Below are 23,672 nucleotides of genomic sequence, written 5' to 3'. Positions count from 1 at the left end.
ATGGGAATTTGGTGTGAGGTCGCATCAGATTTACTTCGGCAGGTTTGAAGCCGGGAGCGTCAGCAACAGATTATTGACTTCATTAAGCCTGTACTTCATAGCTCAAGGTTCAAACAGGAGATGGAATAAGCCAGTGAGATATATTCTGGAGTGGTGAGTATTTCATGTTAGAAATGGTCAGGGAATGGTGTCAAGATTCAGCTCATGGTCAAAGAGATGCCCCACAGTTGGGACTTGTGTGCTTCAGCCGCAGATATTGGCCAGGGATGGGATGGAAACAGTGGAAGGAAGTGGAATTTGTAACCAGAACAGTAGAGAGTGACCTCCATGCTCTTAATATTTAAATAACGAAGGCAATGATACAATGCATTATGGTTCTCCGCTGAAACTGAGTAGGTCAACATAGAGACCCGTGAATAACACTGCCAGAGCACAGAGGGAAACAATAATTGAACACCTTCATTAATGTAGTTAGTAGTGGTCTGGAGAGTGAATATCTGGATTCAGAGTTACAACAGGAACAATAATAGTGACAAGAAGTGGAGACTATATAAAAGAACAATAATACAGTCATAATTTGTTATAGAAAACAAAATCTGGACAGTGACGCTTACCAGGAACACCAACGATAGCCAGGAAGGGATAATAAAAGCATTGAATAATGAGAAGAGTGTAATAGATCTGCGATGATAATGACAACCAATCAAATGCAGAAAGATACCAAACATAATCCGATAAACTCCTGTCTATTGTTAGAATATTCCAGTCTAATATTCTCAGATTCTGATCCATTGTTGGAACATTCCAGTCTCATGTTCTCAGATTCTGATCCATTGTTGGAACATTCCAGTCTCATGTTCTCAGATTCTGATCCATTGTTGGAACATTCCAGTCTAATGTTCTCAGATTCTGATCCATTGTTGGAACATTCCCGTTACATGTCCTCAGATTCTGATCCATGGTTGGAACATTCCAGTCTAATGTTCTCAGATTCTGATCTCTCCCCCCCTCTCTCTGGATCTGCTGATCCCTGTCAGTGCTGTAGGTGATGCTCCGCTCATGTTATGGGATAACAGATTGAACGGCGCCCATTTATCATTAAAAGATGGAAACCCTCCACTGGGATAATTAGAATCCATGGAGACTGGCATTAATCACAGTCACTGAACAAATAGGCTCAGTTAACCAGTTACATGCATCACTTTTCATAACACTATAAAAGGGAACATTTACTGGGTTTGGATGGAATGGATGAGGGTTGCTGAGGGATGGACCATAAATCTTTCAATGTTTTTAATCTTTTTTGCCTTGTATATGAGAGTATTAACAGGACAATGCACGGGTCTATATATGTTCCACTTTGTTTATGAAAGGAGGTAGTTATAAATAACAGATCGGCTGCATAAAAATAAATCTGGATCCGTTCTGCTGGAAGAGCACAGCAGTTCAGGCAGCATCCAAATAGCAGCGAAATTGACGTTTTGAACAAAAGCCCTTCATCAGGCATTCCTGATCCAGAATCTGGTTTCCAGCATCTGCAGTCATTGTTTTTACCTGCATAAAGAAAAAGTCGGGTGGACAAGTTTCTAGATACCTTAACACAAAGTATGGTACTTAGTGACTAGTGTGCGGCTACTCCTAGTTTTAATGCCCTGTTATCAAATCCTTTCATAACCTTGTGATAGAGCATTGAGACTGCTGCTCAGGAACAGGCCGAAGCAATTCTGTCCCTGTGGACCTATTACAGAGGGATAAGAGAAGACCATTCAGCCCATATTAGCCTGTTGCTACTTGAAAGGTGGAAAGCTGGAATATTGGCACATGTTGCCAACAGAATCATTCAAAACAAAGAGATGTGTCGCTGCAGCTGTATGAGGTGTTACTGAGAGGGCACCTGGAGTACATTTTGTTGTCTGTGTTTCTGTAACTGAGAAGGGATGGACCTCCATCAGATACAGTTTAACCGCTGCTCGTAATCCACGGGTTGCTGTGTCATTTAATGTCTCGGGTCTGTTACACAGGGACAGGAGGAGGCCATGAAGCCTCTCAAATGTGTTAGAGAAGAACAGTAGGAGGCCATTAAGCTTCTTGAGTCTATTACAGAGGGACAGGAGGAGCCTATTCAGCCTCTCAAGCCTGTTACAAAGGGGCAGGAGGAGGCCATTCAGCCTCTCAAGCCTGTTACAGAGGGGCAGGAAGTGTCTATTTAACTTTCAAGTCTGTTACGCATAAATATTAGTTTTACGCTAGTTGTGGAATGGGAAAGACCTGATGTAAATTTCTAACTTTGAATAAGGCCAATTTTGAAAGTGTTAGGCGAGCCCTGTGAAAGGCTGGTTGGGATATCCTATTCACAGGCAAAGGGACTGTTGGAAAATGCAAGGCAATCAAAACTTGAATTCAGAGAGTCCAGAGCCAACGTGTTCCTTTTTGTGAGATAGGCAAGGCTGGTGGGTGCAGGGAGTGCTGGATGGCTAGATATATTGATGCTCTGGTCAAGGTAAGGTAGGAGGCATATGTCACGTAAACAGAGCTGAGATCAAGTGAATCCCGAGAGGTGTATAATGGCAGAAAGTGCATAGTCAATGGGGAAATCGGGCCAGAAAAATGTGAACATGAGATGGCTTTAGAAATAGGGTTAACGAGGCAGTGAAGAAATTCTACAAATCCTTTAATGGCAAGACATTAACTGGGGAGAGAATAGGTCCCCTTATAGATCAGTAAGGCTACCTATGTGTGGAACCACATGAGATGGGAGGGATACGAAGCAAGTATTTCTCTACTGTATTTAATGTGGAGGAGGTTACAAGAGCGAGAGAATGAAAAAATATATCGTGAAATCTTGAAAAGTATCTGTATTACAAGGAGATGTAGGGCATTTTAAAACATACGAAGGTGAGCAAATTCCTGGGACTGATGAGTCGTATCACAGAAGTTTGTGGGAGGCTAAGAAAGAGATTGCTCAGCCTTTTGCTGATATGTTTGTTCATTGATTTCCACAAGTGAGGTGTCAAAAGACTGGAGGGCTGCTAATATAGTGTCATTATTTAAGAAAGTAAGGAGAAACCAGGTAACTATAGATTGGTGAGCCTGACGTCAATGGTGATTAAATTGTTGGAGGGGATTTTGAGGAAAAAGATGTATGTGCATTTGGAAAGACAAGGACTGAAGAGGGGTTTATACATTGGAGTTCACGTCTCACTGACTGTGTGGAATTTTTTGAGGAAGCGATGAAGATGATTGATGAAGGCAGGACAGTGGATGTTGTCTTTATGGAATTCAGTAAGAAAACCAAAATGTTCTACATGGTAGACTGGTTAACAAGGTTCGACTGCCTGGAATCCAGGGCGAGCTCGCCTGTTAGATCCAAAATTTTCTTGAATATTGGAGACAGGGCGTGACAGTGGACATTTCTTCTTTAAACTTGGAGACCTGTGACCAGTGGCATGCCGCAAAGATCAATAGTGGCTCCACTGCCTTTTGTCACTTATACAAATCATTTGCATTTGAGTATATGAAGTATGGTCAGTAAGTTTGTAGATAATTCCAAATTTGGTGGTGCAGTCGACAGTGAAGAATTATCTCTCAGACTATAATGGGACTTTGCTGAGGTGGACCGAGGAGTGGCAGATGGAGTTTATTTTAGTTAAATGTGAGGTGTTGCATGTTGGCAAGACAAATCAAGGCAAGACATGGAGGTAGGGTCCTGTCGAAAGCTGCCAATCAAGTAGAACTCCATAGAAATTATCGAATCCCTACAGTGAGGAAACAGCCTATTCGGCCCATCAAGGCCACACCAACCCACTAAAAAGTATCCCTTTGGACAAACCCCTACCCTAACCCTCTGAGCCTGCATTTCCCATGGCTAATCCACCTCGCCTACACATCCCTGGGTACTTTACGCAATTTAGCATGGCCGATCCGCCCTTATCTGTATATCTTTATACTGTCGGAGGAAAACATTACATCCGGAGGAAACTCATGCAGACACGGGGAGAATGTGCAAACCCCACACAGGCCGTCATTCAAGGATGGAATTAAACCCAGCTCGCTGCGCTCTGAAGCAGCAATGCTAGTCACTGAGCGACTGTGTCACCTTGTGGTGCAGGTTCTCCGTTCCTTGAAAGTGCCGTCACAGGTAGACAGCGCAGTGACGAAGGCACTTGGTGACCTGCCCTTTATTGGTGCGTACTTTGTGTCTAAACATTTTCACGACGTGTTGCATCTGTACAGGACATTGGTTTGGCCACTTTTGTAATATTGCCTTTAATTCTGGTCTCCCTGCTGTCGGGAGGATGTTGTCAAACTTGGAAGGGTGCAGAAGAGACTTAAAATAATGTTGCAGGTGTTGGATGGTTAGAGTTACAGGGAGAGCTTGACTAGGCTGGGGCTATTTTCAAGTGTTGAGGCTGAGGGGTGACGTTAAAGAGTTTTATAAAATCATGAGGGGCATAGATAAGGTAAACAGTCAACGTCTTTTACCCAGGATAGGCGAGTCCAAAATTAGAAGACAAAGGTTTAAGGTGAGAGGGGAAAGATTTAAAAAGAAACATGAGGGACAACATTTTCACACAGAGACTGCTGTGTGTATGGATTGAACAGCCAAAAGAGGTGGTGGAGGCAGGTACAGTTACACCATTTAAAAGGCATTTGGGTGGATAGATGCTTTGGAAGTGTTTAGAGGGAGATGGGACAAGTCCTGGCAAGGGGGACGAGATTTATTTAGGATATTTGGTCGGTATGGGCGATCAGACCGAAAGGTATTTTTCCGTGCTGTACATCTCTGAAACTCTATTGCCTCTTGAGTGTATAACACAAGAACAGGAGGAGGCTATTCAGCTTCTGAATTCTGTCAGGCAACTTGTTTGTTCAATTGCTGGGAGTAAAATACAAAAATACATCATTCAGATTTTGATGGTGTTTTACAAAAACAGGAGAAAGGCTTTTAGCCAAGAGAAGCTGTAAGGAATGTGAAGAGGCCATTCAGGCCCTCTACTCCATTCCACAGGAGCAGAAGGTGAGCACAGAGCTATTGGAACCTGTTAGTCAGTAGCAGGAGGAGGACATCTACTTTCGCAAACCTTGGACCAGGAAGAAGTCGCTCAACTGCCCAAGATTGGGACACATAACAGGACGCAGTCATTCAACTGCTTGAGACTGTGAGACAGGGACAGGATGCAGTCACTCAGAGCTCGAAACTGGGGCACAGGGAAATCTGGAGGTTAGTGAGGCCCCAGCATCCTGTTATGCAAGGACAGCAAGAGGTGACTCACTCCCCACCAGTATGGGACACTGGGAGAGAAGGGGAGTTTGCTTGGAACAAATAGAAATATATGAATAGGTTGCATTAGTGGTCTATTCAATCCTGCCCCAACATTCACTAAGACCACGGGTGATCTGATTGTGATTCCCTCATTCCATTTTACGGAGACTCCCCTCTCTGCAGCCTCTGCTCCGTTTCTTGGACATGTTGCAGACTCAGATGCTGCAACAACACTCACCATGACTCATCCAGAAGGATGGGTCTAACAGGATAAGTCAGGATTTGAGGGGTCCAATCACAAGAATGAAAACACAAAATAAAGGTTTTGTCAGATGTTTAGTTCTCTCACATTCGCAATCCAACTCGCATAACCAGCCCATCCATTACATATTCACGATGGAGCACTGTGTAGATCCGGCTCGTGTACAGCTGTATGCAACCCAGCTATGTGCAGAGTGAAACTTTGTGCAGCCTACACCAGTACTTGATCTATAATCCTGGGCTAAATGTCCAGCGTGGGGAGCTGTGCAGTCCGCACTGGTTCATTCATATACAAACCCAAGTTGTTGCATTGTTCGGTAACACTGTATTAGATCACTGCCCAGTGTAGTGAAAAATGTAACCAATGCAGGAAGTGACAGAATGTGCAGTTCCCATCCATTTACAGCTCCATATCTACACTGTACCTTGACAAGGGGTGCTGCGAATGTGAAAATCAATGTGAGGAAGAGATATAAATGGAAACAATTTAAATACCAATAGTTCTGATTAAGGCGCATATCACTCTAGTATTTAAAGTTGAAATAACTGAGATAATATCCAATGAGGTTTTGTGAACGGTGCAAAGAAGTAAGAGGGGGATGGTGATGTTATAGTGGTTGCACTATAAGCCAGCAAATAATCAATGGGAATTAGAGGAGCAAATATTCAGGGAGACTGGCGAGACTTGCAGGAGCAACAGGGTTGTCATAAAAGGTGATTTTAATTTTCCTAACATAGACTGGGACTTCCAGATGGTTAAGAACTTAGATGGAACGTAATTTGTTAAGTGTGTTCAGGAAAGCTTCCACAAGCAATATAGAGAGGTTCCTATTGGGGAAGGGACAAACTCGACCTATTGTTGGGAAATAAGGTCGGAGAGGTGTCGGAGGTAAAGTGGGCAAGCATTTTGGGAATAGTGACTAGAGCTGTATTAGTTTTAAAATAGTAATGTTAGGGACAAAATTGGTACACAGAATCAAGTTCTAAATTGGCGGCAAGGTGTATTTTGTTGGAATTAGACAGGGGTTTGCAGGGGATGATTGGAGGAGTTTGTGTCGAGGTAAAACGATCCCGGGCAAGTGGAAGGGCTTCAAAAGTGAGATAGCTCGAGTTCAAAGTCGATATGTTCCTGTGAGGATGAATGGAAAGTGAGGCGGGAAGAGAGACCCTGGAAAACAAGAAATATTGAGGCTCTGACCAGAGAAAAGGAGGCGTGGCTCAGGTACAGGCAGCTGGGAACACGGAAATCCCTGGAGGTACACAGGGGATACAGGAGTTTAGTGGAGAAGGAAATCAGCAAGGTGAAAAGGGGGTATGAGATAGCCTTGGCTGAGCAGACTAATGTGAACCCAAATTCAGTATAAGAAAGAAAAAGAACAACTAGAAAGAGAATAAGACGCCTTACAATCCAAAATGGGCACGCATGTGTAAAACCTCAACAGATGGGTGAGGTCCTCAATTTCCCCTCTGTGTTTATCATGAAGAAAGACATGAAGCCCTGTGACCTTTGGAAGGTTAGTTGTGATATCTTAGTACAGTCCATATCACAGTAGAGATGCTGATGGACATATTAGAATGCAGAAAGTCAGAAAAATCTCTTGGTCCTGACCAGATATATCCAAGAGCAATGCAGGTAGCGAGTGAAGACAGTTCAGGGGCCAAGGACCCGGAAGACTGGGCAAGAACAAACGTGCCCTTATTCTTGAAGGGTTTCAAAGAAAAGCCTGGGAAAGATAGAACAGGAAGCTTCATATCTGTTTTCGGTAAACCACTTGAGAAGGTTCTGAGGCAAAAGATATGCATGCATTTGGAAAAACGGAGTTTGACTTGGAGCAGTCAGCATAGTTTTGTGCGTGGCAGATCATGCCTTAGAATTTTTGTAAGAGTTTTTGAGGAAGTGATCACAAAGGTTGATAAGGGCAGGGTGGTGGACATAGTCTACATGGATTTCAGTAAGGCCTTTGATAAGGTTCCACATGATAGGTCGCTCTGGAAGATTAGATCGCATGGACTCCAATGTAAACTGGCAAATTGGCGACACAATTGGCTTGACGTTATGAAACAAATGGCTATGGTGGAGGTATGTTTCTCGGACTGGAGGCCTGTGACTAGTGGAGTGCCTCAGTGGTCGGTCCCGGGCCCATTGCTGTTCGTTATCTTATACCAATGATTTGGACCAGAGTGCACAACGCAAGGTTAGTAAGTTTGCAGATGACTCTAAATTAGGAGGCATCATTTACAATGAGTAACATTATCAGAAATTGCAGCATTAACTTGGTCAGCTGAGGAAGTAGGCTCAGAAATAGCAATTTGAGTTTAATACAGATAAGTGTGACGTCTTGCATTTTGGAAAGTCAAATCCAGGTATGAGTTTAATGATGAATGAGAGGGTCTTAAGGAGTGTAATGGAACAAAAGGACGTTGGAGATCAGGTACATGGTTGTCTGAAATTTGAGTCACAGATACACAGGACAATGAAGAAGGTTGTTGGCACACTGGTCTTCATCAACACATTGAGTATAGACGTTGGGACGTTATGTTGCAGTTGTACAGGATGTTGGTAAGGCTGCAGTTGGAGTATTGTGTTCAGTTTTGTTCATCTTGATCTAGAAATGATATTATTGATCGAGAAAGAGTGTGGAACAAATTTACAAAGACGTTTCCTGGGCTAAAGGCCCGAAGTTATAGGCAGAGGTTGGACAGGTTAGAACTTATTTCTTTACAGCGTAGGAAACTGAAAAGGTTCTTATAGAAGTGTAACACTTATAAAATCATGAGGGGCGTGCATGGAGTGAATACTTCAATTTTTTCCTAAAGTTGGGGAATCGAGGACTCGAGGACATCCATTAATGTTTGGAAAGGAAAAAAAAGTATATAAAAAGGAACCTGAGGGGCAACTTTTTTACACAGAGTGTGGTATGCATACAGACTGAGCTGCCAGTGGAAGTGATTGAGGTGGGTACAATAACAACATTGAAATGGCATTTGGACAAATATACAGATAGGGTAGGATTAGAGGGATACAGAGCACGGGCAGGGAAATGGAGTGAGTGTGGATGGACATTTTATTTGGCATGGACCAGCTGGGCCAAATGGCCAGTCATTCTGGCAGTCTCGTGCAGTATGACTATAAATGAGTGTGTTATGGAGTGGAGGCAGAGAGGGGGAGACTGAGAAAAAATGTCATTGAAGGATATGTTCACAGGTTCAGAATGCTGAAATCAAGACATTTCGATAGTATCATGCAACACGGGTCAGTATTAAGAAGAATTATGAGTGAAAGGGATATTGCTGTACGTTCAGGCGATGGAGACTTTTGGATGAGCATTTAGATTAGATTAGATTACAGTGTGGAAACAGACCCTGCGGCCCAACAAGTCCACACCGACCCACCGAAGCGAAACCCACCCATACCCCTACATTTACCCCTTAACGAACACTACGGGCAATTTAGCTTCGCCAATTCACCTGACCCTGCACATCTTTGGACTGTGGGAGGAAACCGGAGCACCCGGAGGAAACCCACGCAGACACGGGGAGAACGTGCAAACACCACACAGTCAGTCGCCTGAGGCGGGAATTGAACCCGGGTCTCTGGCGCTGTGAGGCAGCAGTGCTAACCACTGTGCCACCGTGCCGCCCGTGTTCTGCAGCTTTGTAACTGGGAGTGAGGACAGCAGAGTCTTCACCTCACTGGGCTGAATCTAACAAAAATCTGTCTCAGTGACATTTTATTTGAGTGTGACAGAGGGGTTGTATGCACGAGGCTGAGCTAGATTCCTGATGCTATCTTACCAAACTCATTTCATTAACTACCCATCCCACTCCATGGTGTCCCTCTCATACAATGCCAGACCGATTCTCCCACCCATCATGACTGGAGGTACTCAAAATTGCCCGGATGACCCTGGATATTCCATGTCCCCTGACACTGGGACCATCATTAAAAGGCCAAGGGGCACACAGTTGAGCTTTCTCAGTTGGAGATGTCCTGCACAGTTTACCCCGAGCATACCAGATAAGGGGAAATTACATCACGGTTTGTCGACAGAGACACGGAGGTCCTGGAGGATGGGCTAGTACAGAGGGGGACCATTCTCTTCCCAGAGGCATCACACCACCAGACACACCGAACATGGTTTGAACTCACCACCCACCTCAGTGCAGTATCTGCAGTCTGAAAAAATGTCCAGCAAAACAGGACAAGCTTCAATAACCTTCCCCACACTGTTAGGATAAGGGTCACCATATTCTCTCTGCTCCCTCACACTCACTGTATGTCTGTTATAGCAAGCTTAGGTCTCATGGAATACAGGGAGAACTAGCCATTTGGATACAGAACTGGGTCAAAGGTAGAAGACAGAGGGTGGTGGTGGATGGTTCTTTTTTAGACTGGAGGCCTCTGACCATTGGAGTGCCACAAGGATCGTGCTGGATTCACTACTTTTTGTCATTGACATAAATGACTTGGATGCGAGCATAAGAGGTACAGTTAGTAAGTTTGCAGATGACACCAAAATGGGAGGTACAGTAAACAGCGAAGAGGTCACCTCAGATTACAACAGGATCTTGAGAAGATGGGCCAATGGGCTGAGAAATGGCAGATGGAGTTTATTTCAGATAAATGCGAGGTGCTGAATTTTGGGAAAGCAAATCATAGCAGGACTTATACACTTAATGGCAAGGTCCCAGGGAGTTTTGCTGAACAAAGAGACCTTGGAGTGCAGGTTCATAGCTCCTTGAATGTGCAGTCGCAAGTAGATACGATAGTGAAGAAGGCGTTTGGTATGCTTTCCTTTATTGGTCAGAGTATTGAGTACAGGAGTCGGGAGGTCATGTTGCAGCTGTACAGGATATTGGTTAGGCCACTGTTGGGATATTGCGTGCAATGCTGCTCTCCTTCCTATCTGAAAAATGTTGATAAACTTGAAAGGGTTCAGAAAAGATTTATCAGGATTGGAGGATTTGACCTATAGAGATAGGCTGAATCGGCTGGGGCTGTTTGCGCTGGAGCTTTGGAAGCTGAGGGATGACATTATAGAGGTTTTCAAATGTATAAGGGGCATGGATGGGGCATGTAGGGAAAGTCTTTTCCCTGGTGTCAGGGAGTCCAGAAGTGGAGGGCATAATTTTAAGGTGAAGGGGTAAGATATAAAAGAGACCTGCAGAGCAACTGTTTCACACAGAGGTACGTGTATGTAATAAGCTGCCAGGTGAAGTGGGGGAGGCTAGTATAAGTGCAATATTTAAGAGGCATTTGGATGAGTTTATTGAATAGGAAAGGTTTGGAGGGTTATGGGCCGGGTGCTGGCAGGTGAGACTAGATTGTATTGGGATATGTGGTCAGCATGGATGGGTTGGCCCGAAGGGTCTGTTTCCATGCTGTACATCTCTATGACTCTATGACTTATATTAATCTCTGTTTTTTGGTGCACCATACTGCTGAGAAATTCCAAAGGGATATTCTCCATGATGAGCTTACAAAGACCCAACACATCCTGGGAGTTTCAGACATCCAACACAACAGAATATTATGTCCTAGCATAGAAAGTAAGGAAATTTTTTTTTCCCATGTGCATCTGCGTAAGATACTCTGGGCAGGCGCAGGAAAAGAGAAACCGTGTCCATTCCAATTCGGTCCCCAAGACCCACTCTACCACACCTAACACAGAGCTCCAATATATACGAAACCTGCAGCAGGACCACATGCAATGAGTAAGAGTGCCTGTAGACATTCTGTATTTAGGACATGCTGAAGATAATTCCACATTGAATTTTGAGAGAAAATCTGGTGTCAGATAGACCATATGAAGAATTTGCAACTGCATGGAATGGGACCTATTACAGATCAAAATCCTTCGAGCATTTTCACAAATATCCTCCCATGTCTCCAAAGAGATCTAAACCCCCCTACTCTCTCGCACAGACGTCACGAAGCTGCACAGTCTTGTCTGAGGGGACACTCTCCAACAAATGATAAACGGTACTGACAAAGAGTGTATTCTTAGCAATAAACACCCGCATCTCTGTATCGGATCTGTAAGAGTCTATTAAAAGTCTATGTTTTTAAAATCAAATCTCTAATCTGGAAAGAAAGCAGAAGAAATCTCTACTAGATAATCCATACTTACGACTTTGTTGATCAAATGATATCATTGTTTCTCCCTCAAGTAACACATGGTGGCTCAGTGGTTTTCACTGCTGACTCACCGCACCAGGGTCACGGGTTTGGTTCCAGTCTTGGGTGACTGGCTGTGTGGAGTTAGTATGTTCTCAACTGTGTCTGCATAGGTTTCCTCCCACAGTCATAAACATGTGCATGTTAGATGAATTGGCCATTGCTAAATCGCTCATAGTGTTCCAGAATCTGTAAGTTCAGACATTAGTCAGGATAAATATAGAATGGTAGGAGAATGGGTCGGGGTGGGTTAATCTTCAGAGCGTCGAAGTTGACTTGTTGGGCCCAAGGGCTTGTATCCACACTGTAGGGATTCTACTAATTCTAAATCACCCAAGCAAGGTACCACCCTCGCTGCCCACAGTTTAAACCTGGAATCCATTATCCCCGATTGACAACCAGGTATACCAATTAAAGGGGTAAGAAACATTGTTTTGACTGTATTGCCCTCGATTTGACGCATAGTTCTTCAAGTTTTAACAGTATTGATAATCATTAGTTTTTGACAATACTCCATAAATGTTGACATTTTATCTAAGAACAACAGACTAATAAGGGTTCACTGTTTCTGAGAGGGCTCAATTTCTAGCCGTATTGACGCCGAGTCCTCAGCGGCCCAGGCACTAACATAGAATGATAAAAAAAACTTAATTGATTGCTTTTAATCTGGGAGATCTACCCCCCACAATCTGTGGGGCAGTTGCAATTTTGTTAGCTTGATAAGGAATCGCTTATGGTGCCAAATAAAAGAGCTAAACCAGCCATTATGTTTCAGAAATATCTGTCTGGGAAACATCAAAGAAAGCATTCGCACGGGGTCTAGGAAATAAGGAAGGACATTCATTTTAATAACAGCTTTCTGATCTAGCCAGGATATTTGAAATGTCTCCCATCTTTGAAGGTCTTGTTTAATTTTGTCAAACAAATGGACACATTTCACCTTAAATAAATGATCAAAGACAGATGTAATGAATATAACGAAATAGGGAAACCACCCCCGTGACCATTTAAAAGGAAACCAAGATTTGCTCTCAGTATCGGGTATTTCCCTAAGATCTCCCATAGGCATGGCCTCCAACTTTGTAAAATTAATCTTATCACCCAATAAGACAACAAGCGAATTAATGCATTGCATCACATGAACTACCGAAATTGCGGGATTTGACAAAAGACATAAGACCCTCATCTGCATACAATGTAATCTGCATACAATGTGACTTCTATCCCACTTCTGGGGCAGATATGTTGGCATCCCTACGGGTGGCCTCTGCCAGTGACTCAATCCCCAACGTAAACAACAATGGTGAAAGTTGTCAACCTTTGCGGCTACCTGGAGAAATATTAATATTACTCGTTGGCACACCATTAATGAGAACAACAGCCAGAGGATCGCTGTAAATGGCCCTCATCCACTTGATAAAAACTTTGCGTGGACCAAACCATTCTAAAGTACAGAAGAGATCCGGCCACTCAACTCAATCAAATGCCGTCTCTCATCTAAAGAGATCAATAATCCCTGGACAGATTGTTGTTGACACTCTTGGATCATATTGAGTCACCTCTTCACATTGTAGGAAGATCTGTAGCCCTTTATAAAGCCTGTTTGGTCCGCTTTGGCAACGGAAGGCAGCAAAGTTTCCAGCCTTAATGCATGCGTTTCAGACAAGATTTTGAAACCAACATTTAAAAGTGAGATTGGCGTGTAAGAAGCACAATCCTCCAGGGTCTTCCTTTCTGCAGCATCAGAGAGATGAGCCTCTCTAAAGGATGGAGGGAGGGGTTCGTGACTGTATGAGTGACAGAACATGTTAAACATCAGCCCTGGCAATAGGTTTATAAATTATTTATAAAATTCACGAGGAAATCTGCCAAGAACGTGCACCTTTGCATTCTGAAGCTGCTTCACACCCTCCTGAGCTGACAATGGTGCATTAAGGCACAACACGAATTCAGGGGTTACTTCTGAAAAATGAAAAATGACTCCATCTTAATCCATCTATCCACATAATGCTCAGTCTGAAATAATTCGGAGAAAAGTCTCGGACAGGAGGCATTAATCTTTTTGGAATTGAAGGTAAGAATCCCACTACCTTCCCTAATTGAGGTAATGGCTTGAGAGGGGCGCTCGTTTTCCTGGCAAGATAGAATAAATACCTGCCTGTCTTATCACCATGTTCAAACAGACTTTGTTTAGCAAAAGTAAGTTCCTTTTTGGCTGTGTGTGTGAGCATGGAATTCACCGTAGACCGAAGCGTTGTGATCCTCTGCAGCTTAGCCACTGAGGGTCTATCACAGTATGCCCTCTCGGCTGCCCTCAGCTGTGCCTCAAACCAGCGTTCATGCTCCCCCTTCTGCTGCATCCTAAGGGATAATTATTCCCTTGGCATAAGCCTGAGCAATTTCCCATATAATGGATGAGTTACTGGTTGAATCTGAATTAATGGCTAAGAAATATCTGAATTCATTACAGAAATACTCAATGAACTAACTAGTCTTAACAATAAAGGGATACATTCGCCAGTGTCTCGAATCTGTTATATTTCCCTAAATCTTTATCTATAAGTATGGTCACCAATCGTAATATTCCCAATTGTGCAGGATGCCACCAAATCTAAGCTTGTTGCAGGGATGGGGAGGAAATCAAACCTGGTGTGGCATTTCTGTGGGTTAAAGAAGATATTAAAATCCCTACTTGTGAGGTAGATGTGTCTCCAGACATCCACCAGCTCTAGTTCTGCTCACAAATCCACCAATTGGTTACATTATAATGAGGGTATTGAGGGACCTTCGGACATTCTGTCCACCGTGGTTCCATAAGACAGTTGAAATCTCCTTCCACAATAATGTGCCATGATGCAAGATAACTGAATTTGGAAAATGTATCTACCAGGATTTTAAGAGGATGCATCGGGGTGGGGGTGAGGGGTCGCAATTACTATTCAAAATATTGGATTATTTACCATAGTTCAAGGCTTGCGGGATTTATGATCCTTCCGTGAGTATCAAATACAATCCAGTAATTTAAATGGAAAGTTCTTCTTCTCCCCCACTCCTTGTATTAAAGGACGAAAATAAAAACCAGTTCAAACCCGCCCTGCTATAACGTCAAATGTTCCTAGTCATCGAGGTGCATCTTCTGCATTAGGACAAAATCCACCCTCTCTTTTTTAAGACGAGAAAGTACGTTTTTCCTCCTGACTGGAAAATGGCTCCCCTTAATGTTCCAGGTGCACCATTTAAGCATATCATTTTCCAGAACCGACTGTAGCAACATTTGAACTCGAGAGAGGAAGAACTAGAATTACTGATCATTAATAAACAAAGTCTCATCGAGCTTAAAAACTACACAATCTAAAACTATTACAACTGACAAGCTCTCTAAACTTTCCAAAACTAAACATATAAAAAATCCAAAAAACTAAAAAAATCGATAGGGGAATTTAAAATTTCCACAAAGGTTTCGCTTTCTCTGCAGAGTCAGACGAGTTCATGGATCCATTAAATACAATACGGATAATCGTTGGGTACCAGAGGGAATACTGATTCCCGAGTTCCCTTACTCTTCTCTTGAGAGGTGTTAGACTTGGAAGCAGGTGAGCACTTTGGTGATAGCGATCACAATTCTATTATGTTTACATTAGTGATATCAAGGGATAGGTGTATACCACTGGGCAAGAGTTACTGCTGGGGGAAAGGCAATTACAATGTGATTAGGCACGATTTAGGAAGCATAGGAGGGAGAAGGAAACTGAAGGGGATAGGCACATAAGAAATGTGGAGCTTATTCAAGGAAAAGGTACCGTGTGTCCAAGATAGGTATGTACCTGTCAGGCAGGGAGGAAGCTGTAGAGTGCGGGAGCCATAGTTTACGAAGGAAATGGAATCTCTGGTCAAGAGAAGAATAATGCTTATTTTAGGATGAGATGTGAAGGCTCAGTTAGGGCGCTTGAGGGTTACAAGGTAGTCAGGAAAGACCTAAAGGGAGAGCTCAGAAGAGCGAGGAAAAGACATGAGAAGTTGTTGGCGGATAGAATCAGGATAAACCCTAAGGCTTTCTGTAGGTATTTAAGGAATACATGAATGACGAAAGTAATATTAGGGCCAATCAGGGATAGTAGTGGAAAGTTGTGTGTGGAGTCAGAGGGGATAGGGGAAGCACTAAATGAATGTTTTTCAACAATATTTTCAACATTTTCTGGAAAATGACAATGTTATCGAGGAGATTACTGAGATACAGGCTATTCGACTAGTTGGGATTGAGTTTCACAAGGAGGAGGTATTAGAAATTCTGCAGAGTGTGAAAGTCCGTAAGTCCCCTGGCCGGATGGGATTTATCCTAGGATCCTCTGGGAAGCCAGGGAGGAGATTGCCGAGCCTTTGGCATTGATCTTTAAATCGTCATTGCCTACATGAATAGTGCCAGAAGACTGGAGGATAGCAAATGTGGTTCCCCTGTTCAAGAAGGGGAGTAGAGACAACCCTGGTAATTATAGACCAGTGAGCCTTACTTTAGTTGTTGATAAAGTGTTGGAAAAGTGTTGGAAAAGAGATAGGATTTATAATCATCTAGGAAAGAATAAATTGATTAGGGATAGTCAGCACGGTTTTGTGAAGGGTTGGTCGTGCCTCACGAACCTTATTGAGTTCTTTGTGAAGGTGACCAAACAGGTAGATGACAGTAAATGGGTTGATATGGTTTATATGGATTTCAGCAAGGCGTTCGATAAGGTCCCCAACAGTGGGGTATTGTACAAAATGCGTAGTAATGGGATTGTGGGAGATATAGCAGTACGGATCAGTAAGTAGCTTGCTGAAAGAAGATAGAGGGTTGTGGTAGATGAGAAATGTTCATACTGGAGTCAAGTTTGTAGTGGGTCGGTGTTGGGTCCACTGCTATTTGTCATTTTCATAAATGACCTGGATGTGTGTAGAAGGATGGGTTAGTAATTTTGCAGATGGCACTAAAGTCGGTGGAGTTGTGGATAGTGAGGAAGGATGTTATAGGTTACAGAGAGACATAGATAAACTGCAGAGCTGGGCTGAGAGGTGGCAAATGGAGTTTAATGTGGACAAGTGTGTGGTGATTCACCTTGGTCGGAGTAAACGGAATGCAAAGTACTGGGCTAATGGTAGTGTAGATGAGCAAAGAGATCTCAGTATCCAGGTGCACAGATGCTTGAAAGTTACCACCCAGGTTGACAGGATTGTTAAGAAGGCATACAGTGTTTTAGCTTTTATTAATAGAGGGATCAAGTTCAGGAACCATGAAGTTATGCTACAGCTGTACAAAACTCTAGTGCAGACGCACTTGGAGTATTGTGTACAGTTCTGGTCACCGCACTATAAGAAGGATGTGGAAGCGTTGGAAAGGGTGCAGAGGAGATTTACACTGGATGTTGTCTGGTATGGAGGAAAGGCTGAGGGACTTGAGGTTATTTACGTTAGAGAGAAAAGGTTGGGAGGTGACTTAATAGAGACATATAAGATAATCAGAGGGTTAGATTGGGTGAGCCTTTGTCCAAGAATGGTGACGGTAAAGATGAGGGGGCATAGCTTTAAATTGAGGGATGATAGATATGGGACAGATGTCAGAGGTAGTTTCTTTACTCATATAGTATAAAGTGTATGGAATGCTTTGCCTGCAATGGTAGCAGATTCGCCAACTTTAAGTACATTAAAGTCGTCATTGGACAAGCATGTGGGCGTAATTGGAATAGTGTAGGTTCGATGGGTTTCAGAATGGTATGACAGGTTGGCGCAACATCGAGGGCCGACGGGCCTGTACTGCGCTGTAATGTTCGATGTTCTGTATCATCAAAAGATTTTTTTCTGAATCATCGCCGCCGAAACGTTCCGAAAGGACATAATCCTGGAGCCCGTGAATTAAAGGCATTGGACCTTGCCGCTGGGTTCTGGAAGCTTCCATTAGTCTTTGTTTATCCCCATAACTGTGTAACCGCACGCGGACAGGGCGAGAGCGCTGGTCTGAGCCTGACCTGGGCACCGTAACCCGATGAACTGTCTCAGTCTTCACCCGTCCCTCTTCAGTTTCGAAGTGAAGGAATCGCTGCAGCCAGTTCTCAAAAAATCCTCAGTGGCTGACCACCTGCTGTCTGGGCCAGCAGACCGACGATGTGAACATTCTTCATCCTGCCCCTGTTCCCAAGGTCGTCATCATGTTCAATTAAGATACGAACCTGTTTTTCAACGGTGAGGATCCTCTCTCATGAGGAATTTATTATCGCAGACTCTGTCATGCTTGACATCGTCCATTTTGTTTCCAAGGCTGTCAAGTTGCTGCTCATGTTTTTGGAGCGCGCCTGAGAGTGGTAGTGGTTCTAGCCTCTGCTGAACCCTTCTTCAATCATGGCTTCAATCATTTCATATAACTTGGTTAACTCAGTGTCCAAGGCCTGGTGAGAAACTGGGTCCATGGAACGAGCAGAGTAGGTTGCAGCTACAGCCTCAGGCAGGCTCGATGCTTCTGACGGGAGCACCGTCTGTTGGGACTTACTCGATCCTTCCCCATGTTTTGTCGTTTCCACTTGATAAACCGGGATCAGTAAAGATTCTATCGCTCTTCTAGTGTTGAATTTTAAGTAAATGCCTGGGATGGAGTGGGTTAGGGAACCACTTTGCCCATGCTGTGATGCAGAGCCCAACAAAGCAGACCTTCCGCATCGCCACAATCTTGGACTCCCCCTTAACATTTTATCAATATTATCATTTCGGTTTGCATTATATTCCTGGATGTTCTGGAGCAGTGTAATTTTGTATCACTGTCTACATTTCCTCCTACACTGCAAATTGCTGCCCATTCCTCGATAATCCTTGACTCTGTTGTTACTTATGATACTTCTGAAGTGCCTCAAAAATATTCAATATCTCTGCCTCCAATGCTCTGCGGGAAGAGAGTTCCAAACACTCTCACCACTGAGAAAACAAAAGTTAACCGCAACTGTGCGTGAGATCATTTTTGTCCCCTTACCTGAGAAAGGATATAATTAACTTGGAAGCAGTTCGGAGATGTTTCCCTTCATGTATTCCAGGGATCAGGGTCTTATATAATGAAGGCTTTAACAGGTTACTCTTGGAATGAGAGGTGATCTTATTGAAACATACAAGACCTAGAGGAGAGTGGATCAGATAGATACCCACTGGGTGTTTGCATCGTCCAAACTTCTTGTTGTTCTTATAGAATCTCAACAGTGTGGAAGCAGGACATTCCGTCTATCAAGTCCACTTTGACCCTCAGAACTGTATCTCCCCCGGACCTGCCCCCCCCCACCCCCCTACTCTATCCATGTAACTCTGCATTTCCCATGACTAACCTATCTAACCTACACATTCCTGGGCACTATGGGAAATTTAGCATGGCTAATCCACTCTAAGCTGCATATCTTTGGACTGTGGGAGGAAACTGGAACACTGGTAGGAAACCCACACAGACATGGGGAGAATGTTCAAAATCCAAATAGAGGGTTGCCAGAGGTTGGAATTGAATGCAGCCCCATGGACGATGGGAGGTAGCAGTGCTAACCACAGATCCACTGTGTGCATCCGTTAGTTCTATTAGTTACTTATGGCTAACTTAAGAAATCTGCCTGATTTGTTCCTGTCACTGAACCTCACCCAGTCTGAAACCTTTATCATCAGCCATATTACCAACCTGGTTACATTTAAAATTTGTTGTGAGCAGTGGAAAAGTGGGACTAGAAAAGGAAAGAGTGCCACCCTCCATCCTCAGTCACAACTGGAGTGAGAAAAAAATCACAAAGTGGTATTTCATTCCAGTGGGAATTCTCTTTCCCAGAATTTGGGGTGGCCAGATATTTATATTATACCGAGGCTGGCTTTGTCTATAGACAGGTGAATCAGAGATAATGGTGGATGGAGAGCAAAGTACAACTGGGACCACAATGAGATGAGCCACGACCTTATTTACTTGTGAAGTAGTGTCAAAGGGCCTAATGGCCCCCTCGTGTTCCTCAGCCCTGTGTTCTGATGTTCCATTCAGCCCTTCGGACCTGCTACACAGGGGCAGATCAAGGCCACTCCGATGGTTAGGTGCAGTTGCGGAAATGTACGTGGAAATTGCAGGCTGGGCGAGAAAGTGCCACCACCACTCGCAAAACCCCTCCCCCAAACAATCCCTGCTTCCAGGCTTCCCCTGTCTGTAAATTCTGCTTCAGATGAGGAACATATTGCAACCCCAGATACGCTGCGAATACAACCCCATTCCCCCCACGCAGGGTTAAAACAACAAATCCTCTGCCCTCCTCTGCAACATTTTACAACGCGATTTCCATGAACATAACCCGTTACTTTCCAAAAGCATAGCATGTGAAATTAATAAATAGGAACAGGAGTAGGTCAATCGGCCCCTAGCCTTGTCATTTAAAAAGAATATGGCTGATCTACTCCAGTGCTCAACTCCACTTTCTTGCCGACTCCTTGTATCCTTCCACACCTCTCTGGGTCAAGGAATTCCATACATTCACTACCTTTTGAGAGAAGACATCGGTTTGCATCTCAGATTGAAATCGATGTTCCTTATTCGGTATCTATATCCTCGAGTTCGACACTTTGCCCAAGAATGGAAACAACTTCTCAACATCTAATTTCTCAAGCCCCTGCTGTGTCTTGTATGGTTCAGCAGTATCACTCACCATTCATTTAAACCCAATGAATGATCGCATCAATTTTTTTAGAGATTCTCTATAACTAAACCCTTTCATCACAGGAAAAGTCCTAATGTACCAACATGGTTACTTGCTGCACCAGCATGCTGACTTTATGTTTCACACATAGGAACACTCCAAACCCTTTGTTCTGCTCCTTTTCTGGAAGTCCTCTCCATTAAATAACAGCCTGCCTTTTGATTCTCATTGTCATCCTCAAACTCGGATGTATATTGCACTCAGCTCCCTCCTTCAGGCTGTCAGCATAGATTGTAAATAACTGATGCCATCAGACTGATATTTGTGGTACTCCAGCAGATACACCTTTACCATAAAGATCCATTAATCCTGACTCTCCGATTTCTGTGTTAACCAATCATCATCCCATGTTAATACAGTATCCGACGTCCTAGAGCTTCTGTTTTGTGTAAGAACTTTCATTTTGTAAAACTTGTGGAAAATCTCTGGAAAGTTTTGCCTCTACCAGATCCCCTTTATCAAGTCCGTTGTTACATTTTCAGGCATCTCCAGAAGTACTTTGCATGAATTTTGAGGCAAAATATCATTTCCCGTTCACAGACCCACACTGACACTGCGTGAAGCTTTTCTAAACGTCCATGTTGGGCAAGTTTTCCAAACTATACTAGTCCCATCTGCTTTCATTTGACCCATATGCCTCTAAGTGTTTCCCAGTCATATATTTGTCCAAATAATGTTTAATGTTGCAGCTGTACACGCCATCTACCACTCTTCCTCTGGCAGCCCATTCCATACCCACACCACACTCTGCGTAGAAACGTTGTCCCTTCGTCCTTTTTAAATATTCCCTCTAACACCTTAAACCCATTCTCTCTATGCTTAAACTCCCCCAGCCTGTGGAAAAATCTTGGCTATTCACCCTATCCATTCCTCTCATGATTTTATAAGCTTCTACAATGTCAGACGGCAACCTTCTACACTCCACCTGATACTAACTTCAAGAACAAGCATTTAAAGATAAGCACTGCAAATTTGAAGCGATATTAAACATCACAGGTAACCAATACTCAGCCCAATCTTCATACTGTTATTTGTTTTTCTCCATGTTACAATACTAAGGCGACATGAAACGCTTACTAGTGCCAATAAGAAGTTAATCATCTGAATTCATTCGTCTAAAGGGGATGATGACCACCACAGTAAAAACGTATCTTTGGCCATATCTATATAATACCATATGGTCAACATTCTCCCTCCTGGCCTCCCTATGACTGTATGTGGTTGTGTCTTCTTTATCTTGCAATCAATAGAGTGAACCCCTTTCCCCATGTACACCTTAATTTAAACCCCTTTTACAGAATCTTCTCATTCACCACTGCTAAAAGCCCGTTTATCTTTTGCCACACCCTCCTTTCCCTGCCACCCATTCCCCAATTCTGGCAAGGGATTAAAAGACCATTTTGCAATTGTATTCAGTTTTGAAGAAGTGTAACACTGGAAACGCTAACACTATTTCTCTGTCTCTACAGATGCTGACAGACCTGCTGAGTTTCACCAGAAATGAATAGGCACAGAAAAAAGTTTCAATTAAACAAATAACTATGGATACTGGAAATAAGACTACAAAAAATGCTGGAGATACTGGTAGCTTTATAGAAGATTAACTGGAACTGAAACTTTAACTCTGCATTCACTCCAGAAAATGATGCAACACCTTTAGCAATATCTTCAGCAATTTTTGTTTTTGAACAATTTCCAATGACGTCATAGATGCCCAAACACCTTGTCCAACATGGAGTGCCGTACACTGGGAACTGAACAATAACGCATGGTGCAGAATTTCGTTGACTCTGAAATTGCATAAGGTTGGCATGACTGACACTACAGAGCTCTGAATCATGATCAGTGAGAAAAACAGAGGGAAACACACTCACTTCAAATACAGAAGATGGCATTATGGAAATGAGAAGATTCAGATTAGTACCTTAAATGGATTGAGTTTATGCAACGAATTGGAGGCGAGGCACCAAAGAAAGACTCCAGCAGAATGAGAATATGAAAATTGAAGTATTTCCACATCAGAAACCAGAGTAGGTCACTGAGTACAGGGCTAATGGGTGAATGAGTCTCGGTGTGAAATGGGGCACAGTCAGTAGAATTGAATTGTAAATAATGCAGCTAAAACTGGGTTATCATCTGATGCTGTAGAATCAACAGCAGAAGAAGCACAGTTGTATTCAACGACAATCTGTAACATTTTCCCGACGATACTTCATCAGTCTACCATTACAATCAAGCTGATCCATGGTTCAGTGACGAGTGTGTGTGAACATACCAGGGTCGGAATCATGAGCACCTAAGCCTGATGACAAGCCATTAATGCGACCACACTTGACTGGTTACACTCCAAACAGCAGGACTAACATCTGATACAGAGGGAGAAATGATACCAAGACTAACAAATCAGATCTAAGCTCTGTCGGCCTGTCAAGTCCATGCATAAAAGTCGATGGACCATTAAACAACTTACTGGAAGAGATGACTCAACAAATATACGCACCCTAAATAATGGAACAGCCCTGTACGTCAGTGTAAAAGATGTAGTATCTGCACCATCCTTAGCCAGAAGTGTTGAGTCGATTATCCACCTCACCCTCACCATGATGCCCACAGAATCATAGATGGCAGTCTTCAACCAATTCAATTCACTGCATGTGACATGAAAAAACAGCTGGACACTGTAGATACGACTGAGGCAGTGGGCCCTGACCCCATTCCTGCAATAGGACTGAAGACTTGTGCTGCACAACCAGCCGTGCCCCTGGGGAAGCTGTTTCATTCCAGCTCCAACTCCGACATCTCCCTGGCAATGCGGAAAATTACTTAACTATATCCAATCCGCTCAAAGAAGGATTACTGCAATCTGACTCTTTACTAGTCCTTCAGTCCCATCACGACAGTTAAATTGGTGGGAGTTCAAATTTGACAGAGCTGTCAAGCAGCACAGAAATAATCTGCTCAGTGTAGTTTCCGATAGGTCCCCATGTGAAAATGGTGCTGTTGTGGAAATGTCACTGGATTACTAACCCAGACCAGGCTAATGCTCTGGCAGCTGATGCAAATTAAAAACAATTAATAAAATATCAAGATCTAAAATCAGGTGTCAGTAATAGTGATCTTGTGTTCAATATCAGTGTAAACTTCGATTTCCTTCCCCAATGTACTTTCAGGAAGTGAATCTCCCGTGCTTTCCTGGTCTGGCCTAAAAGTGACTCCAGACACAGAGACATGTGATATATTCTTCAATGAT

Source organism: Chiloscyllium plagiosum, unplaced genomic scaffold, assembly GCF_037043375.1.
Source record: "Chiloscyllium plagiosum isolate Xiang-an unplaced genomic scaffold, Cpla_swu_hap1 HiC_scaffold_29, whole genome shotgun sequence".
NCBI classification, from domain to species: Eukaryota; Metazoa; Chordata; class Chondrichthyes; order Orectolobiformes; family Hemiscylliidae; genus Chiloscyllium; species Chiloscyllium plagiosum.
This window is presented reverse-complemented; position numbering follows the sequence as displayed.